We start from the raw sequence: 6,802 nt of genomic DNA on the forward strand, positions 1-6,802 counted from the left end.
GACAGGTCACTTTGCAAGCAGTCATAATTGTCTATAGTAGGTCTCCTTAACCTATACTATTCAAATGATAACCTCTTTCATAAGGATGAGCTCAGCCTCTGCTGGTTTAGGGTCACTGGCAATATAGAAAGGATATCAGTTGTCTTACATGGAACACATTCTACCATGCATTCTTTTTTTTTTTTTGGCAGGGCAATGAGGGTTAAGTGACTTGCCCAGGGTCACACAGCTAGTAAGTGTCAAGTGTCTGAGGTTGGATTTGAACTCAGGTTCTCCTGAATCCAGGGCCGGTGCTTTATCCACGGCACCACCTAGCTGCCCCCATGTGTTCTTTATAAAGGACTTTGCCTCCTTTAGCCATTCCTAGTGCGTTGAGTAATTCATAACCAAATATGCCCTTTTCATAGTACTTCTTTGGGGAACCTCTGAAGGCTCTAGGGTTTTAGGCAGCTTACAGAAGGCATTAGCTGCATTGAGATCCTTTATGAATACTGCAATAATTTATACCCTCCACCCTGCCCAAAGAGTTCTCAGCATTGCATAAGGTCTTTTTAATTATGCCTTCAATGCAATTCATAGGCAGCTCCAAAATCAACAGTCCTCCTTGGGAGAGAGCTATACTTAATCATATCCACAAGTTTTCCCCAACAGAGTACCCATTGCATGTTAAGTGAAATTTTTTCCTACTGTTGCTAAGTCTGTTACTCTCAGAGGTCCAAGGACAAAAGAGTAAACAGCAGGAGAGAATGAACAAAAGTGTCAAAAGCTGAAGACAGTAAAGGAAGATGAGCATTTAGAAAAGGTATTTGGATTTATCAGTTAAGATATAATCAGTAAAATGATGAAGGGTGTTACCTGCCTCCTGGTGGAGAGGTAATGGACGAAATGTGCAAAATGAGACATATAATTTTTTGACAAAGTACATATGAGAATTTTTTTTTACTTGACTAGGCATGTTGGTTTACCCAGTTTGTTTACCCATGTTTCCCCAGCGGGAGAGAGAAAAACATAAATGCTTAATAATTGAAAAAACAATTAATTTTTAATTTTAATTGGCTATCACCAGTAAATTTTGAGAGAGTAGTTTCAGTAGAAGTGTGGTATCAAAAACGAAGAGTTTGGAATGGAGCTGGTAATATAAAAGTTTAGACAGGAAGGATAGATGACTCTTTCTAGGAATCTGGCAGTGAAATGAAGGAGAAGAATGCTTAAGGGGATAGCAGGTTCAACTGAAGAATGGGAAAGACCTAAAAATGTTTGTCAGCAGAGAAGAAAGAGGTAGTTAATAGGTTAGATGACAGAGAGATCTGATTACCTGATTTAGGAAATAATGCATTTGTAGTGAACCAAGTCTCCACAGTTGTATAACTTTCTCTAAGGGCAGCTAGGTGGCACAGAGGATAGAATGCTGAGCCTGAAATTAAGAAGACTCATCTTCCTGAATTCAAATCTGGTCTCAAACACTTACTAGACAAGTCACTTAACCCTGTTTGCCTCAGTTCCTCACCTGTAAAATGATCTCGAGAAGGAAATGGCAAACCACTCAAGTATCTTTGTCAAGAAAACCCCAAATGGGGTCTGGAAGAGTTGGATACAAATGAAATAACAACCACAACAACAGTGGTCTTTTCTGGAACAAAGAATCCAGACAGGTGGCAGCTTAGGGTTGAGTTATGACAGAGTATGATTGATTTAAGGACAAGGAGACAAGGTTCAAATGTGGCAGAAATGGTTAACTTTCGGCAGGGTAGAGATGGAGGTGGTAGGAATTGAGGAGATTGAAGGACTAAGAGGTTAGGGTCTTGGTGGGGACACCATTGCAAATATTTATATCCCCAAGTATGAGGGCAAGTGTTGGGGTGGAGAGGAATACTGTGGACCAGCTATTTAAATCCTTGAGAAAGGAGAGAGAGTGATCTGGAGGCTCATAGATGATTGACAAGGAGCTTGATTGGATGAGACAGAGAAATGGAATGAGCTTCAAAGGAGAGGTTGCTGAACTAATGTGGATGAAATAGAATCTGGAGGTGGCAGTGAGGAGTAAGGATATGATGACTTTTTCTTCTTGGTTTGATGTGCAGTGGGGAACAGCTATTACTGGAGAGGATGATCAAGGATCATTCTCAAAACCAGGAATGATAGAAGATGAAAAGACTATGGAAGGAAGAGACTCTAGAGTGAAGAGGAATTTGTTAACAATACAATGGGGATTCCAGAAAGCAGAATGGAGGCAGAGATAAATGTCAACTAGGGACTGGAGAGAATAAAAGGCTGATTAGGACAGAGATGAGAGTACAGAGAGGTCTTTTTCCCCCACTCATTCATCAAGTATTTATTAAATATGTAATATGTGTACACAGTATCAACAACATTGTGTGTTGATCAACTGTGATAGACTTGACTCTTCTCAGCAATACAACGGTCCAAGATAGTTCCAAAGGACTCATGATGGAAAACTCTCTCCAAATCCAGAAAAAAAGAACTGTGGAATCTAGATGCAGATTGAACCATACTATTTCTATTTTTTTGTTTGTTTTTCTTTTTTGAGATTTTTCCTTTTTGCTCTGATTCTTCTTATACAGCATGACTAATGCAGAAATATGTTTAATGTGATTGCACATCTATAACCTATATCAGATTGCTTGCTGTCTTAGGGAGGGGGGAGGGAGAAAAATTTGAAACTAGAAATCTTGTAAAAACAAATGTTGAAAAAACCAAAAAAATGTTGAAAACTATCTCTACGTGTAACTGAAAAATAATAAATACTGTTATGAAAAAATATGTAATATGTTTCAGGTGTTGACCTTGGCACTGAAGATATAGAGACAAAAATGAAATAGTGCCTGCTATCAAGGAGTTTCTATTCTATTAAGGGAAACAACATGAGTATGTTGGCATATCTAAATACAAAATACATCCATAGTAAATGCAAAGTAATTTCCATCTCTGTCTAGACTTTTCCCATTACTAATCTTGTCTTGCCAAACCTCAACCATGGATTATTCTCACTATCCAATTCCTCTGTACCTACTGATACACAATTTAACAGATCTGGGAAAAGTCATACAACCATGCTGACTGGGACCACTATAAATTTATGTTAGCTAATCTCCTTTGGGCCCTAACTACAGCAAGATAATTATTTTACCCAGTCCTAATTGGTTTTCTTTTAAGCAATCTTTTCTATCCTCAAATCTCCACACTAACCCTCTCTCTAGCCTCACAGCTGAAGATCTTTTCCTCACACTTAAAACAAGAAAATAGAAATAAGAAAACTGACCATGAGCTACCTCTTTTCCCCTTGACATCATATCCCATTTTATCCTCATTTACTCCAGCATTTGATAAAGAGATGGCCTTTCTCCTTGCCAAGGAAAACATCTCTACCTGTACCTTTGACTCCTCCTCCTCCCATACTCTCTCACAGCTTGTCCCCATCATCATCCCTCCCTCTCTAAGATTCAATTTCTCCCTATCTATTGCCTATAAGCACTCCCAAGTCTCTTCCATCCTTAAAACATCTTCACTCAGCCCTACTATCCCCTTGAGCTATCTTCCTTTAGTTCTCTTCCTTCTCAGTCAAACTCCTTGGGGGGAAAACTACTTACACTCATTTCCCTCATTTCCTCTTCTCTAACCTGCTTCTAGTTCCCCCCCCCCCAAATAATTTGACTTTGGATCTCAATCACTCAAATAAAATTTTCCTTTTCAAAATGATTAGTGATCTTTTTTGCTTAAGATCAGATATAGAGCCCCTATTTATTTCCTCCAGTCAAAAAGTACTTAAAACAAAAGACTCATAAGTGCATATTGACTAAGACTGAAACATGGAACAATAACTTGTAACTTATATACTTCCAGGAAATTGAGGTTTAAAACACCAAAAACACGAGACATTTTGTTAAACTGATGAATTGATATTTCACCTTTACTTTGGCCCTGAACTGTGTGAACAATTTTCTCAAGGTCCATTTCTTCTGGCAAGTTGTGCCAGGGTTTGTTCTCATCCTCTTCTCAATAGTCATCTTCTCCTTTAGGAAATGTTATAATAGTCATGTGGGGTGGTGGCCTGGGGTGGTGGTGATGGTGGTGTAAGAAAAGACTTATGATAGTGCAGCCAGAACTGAAAGATGGATCCCAGGAACTCCTTAGGTACCCTTTTTTGAGAACAAAAAAGTTCTTTTTCAAATTGCTATTTAGGCATGTGTTTTCAGGGACAGAAATACAAAACAGAAGAGGCTGCCAGAGGTCCAAGATCCCAACTCACATTTATCCATATGATCCCCTATTCTAGTGACCACATGTGAGTGTTGCCCCTTCTGTGGGTCAGGAGAGGATGCTCTTTCCTTATCTCTTATGGGAAGTTCCAGAATGAATTGCACTGCCAATGTTCTTTTTTAAAAATAGTATTTTATTTTATTTTTCCCAATTACATATAAAGATAGCTTTCAATATTCATTTTTCTAAGATTTTGAGTTTCAAATTTTTCTCCCTCCCTCCCTTTCCTCCTTCCTCCCAAAGCCAGCAAGAAATCTGATATAGGTTATACATTTATATATATATATGTATATATGTATAAAATCATGTTAAACATATCTTTATATTAGTCATGTTGTGAGAGAACAATCAAAACAAAAGGTAAAAACCACAAGAAAGAAAAAACAGAAAAAGGTAAAAATAATATACTTTGATATACATTTCAGACTTCATAGTTCTTTTTCTGAATGTGGAGAGAGTTTTCCATCATGAGTCTTTTGGAATTGTCTTGGATCATTTTAATCCTGAGAAGAATTAAGTCTATCACCGTTGATCATCACACATTGTTGCTGTTACTGTGTACAATATTCTCTTGATTTTGCTCACTTCATTCAACATCAGTTCATGTAAGTCTTTCTGGGTTTTTCTGAAATCTGTCTGTTCATAATCTCTTACAACACAATAGTATTCCATTACATTCATATACCACAACTTGTTCACCCATTCCCCAATTGATGGGCATCCCCTCAATTCCCAATTCTTTGCCACTCAATGTTCTTTTAATTACCTAATCTTTTCTCAAACCTCATTCTTGAACTCTACAACGTTGACATTGTCAATTATCTTTTATTTCTGGATACTCTCTCCTCTCTAGGTTTTTGTGTCTCTAGTCTCCCTGTCTCTTTCTTTTTCTTTTTTTTTTTTAAATTTATTTATTTTGCAGGCAATGTGGGTTAAGTGACTTGCCCAGGGTCACACAGCTAGTAAGTGTCAAGTGTCTGAGGCTGGATTTGAACTTAGGTACTCCTGAATCCAGGGCCAGTGCTTTAACCACTGCACCATCTAGCTGCCCCTATCTCTTTCTTTTTCTTCCTCCCCTCCCTCTTTCTCTCTCTTTCTTCCTCCCTTTTCTTTCTTCCCTCCTCTCTTTTATCTTTGAATCTTCATCACTTAGCCCATGCCTGGAATATAGTATGTGCTTAATAAATGTTGATTGATTGATTGAGGGGGAGGCAGACACTATAAACTCAACAATAAGGAAAGGTCTTGGGAAGGAGATTTAGCCTGAGTTAAGCTTTAAAAGAATGTAGGCATTCTAAAACACAAAATAGAAGAGAGAGCTACCTCTTGGAGAACAGTCTGTGCAAAGGCATTGGAAATGGGAGGGAGAATGTTCTATTTGAGGAGCAACTAGTAGGACAATTTGGCTGGACAAGATCATAGACTGAATGAAAGGGGGCACATCTTCATTAAAATCCTTGGCATAGAAGGTGGGGCTGGTACTAAGGCCATGGATATTGATGATAATGACAGTATAATGGGAAAACCCAATTCAGGCTGCTCCTCTATTGGTTTAGGTTTGATATTGCAACAAAATGAAGCACTTGTAGGTCATTCAACAGTTAACAAAAGGAAGCTTACTTAGCTATAGTAAATAAAAGATATTTAATAAGGAGACTAAAACACTTAGCTTGGGTAGACACTGCCCCTCCTCACTTCCATACTGGCCCAACCTAGGAACATCCACCGAATCTGGGGGGCATTGATTTCACATGGGTGGGCTTTTTTATGCCCTCAGCAATACAACTAGAGGCCACCAAGAAGCTATACCAATTGCTAGGCTTGAGCCTTAGCTACCTCTCTTCAAGTCTTGGGTACAACTTCCTTGCCTTTTAGAGGGGAAAACCCTAGCTTAATTTACTTGGAAGAGGGGTAGGAAGTACTCTGGTAGTACCATAGCCTTCTGGGAAGATCCTATTGAAGAAATCTATAGGGTTAGACAGCATGTGATCACTTCACTGCATTGTTCCAAACTTTCCTCTCTAGATAGAAGCTATGGAATACTGGTGCCTCCTCCTTCCTTTGAATTGTTGGCTCCCTACAACCAAGACCCTAAGTAATGACAGAAGGTTGGAGGTGTTGTGTTTTCAGACAGGTATGGTGGAATCAATGGCAAAAGTTTCCAGGACAGGGAGCCTCAGTGTTAACTGAGCTTCTTTTCTCCTTCAAAGTGTTAGCTACCACCTAAACTGAGATAGAGAACCTAGCAAGTGATGGCAGAGCAGTGCCTTAGGCACTTCAGATTTATCATGTCTAAATCAGAATTCATTTTCTTTCTCCCCAAATCTACCCCTCTTCTAAACTTCCCTATCTTTCTCCAAAGTATCACCTTCATTTCAGTAGACCAGGTATGAAAACTTATAGTTGTTTTTGACTCCTCATCCTCTTTCACTCCCTCTATCCAATTGGTTGCCAAATCTTGTTGATTGTTTCTGCCCAACATTTCTAACATTGTTCCTTTTTAAAATTTCTAATACAATCACTT

This window comes from Dromiciops gliroides, chromosome 4, assembly GCF_019393635.1.
Source record: "Dromiciops gliroides isolate mDroGli1 chromosome 4, mDroGli1.pri, whole genome shotgun sequence".
In the NCBI taxonomy this organism is placed as follows: Eukaryota; Metazoa; Chordata; class Mammalia; order Microbiotheria; family Microbiotheriidae; genus Dromiciops; species Dromiciops gliroides.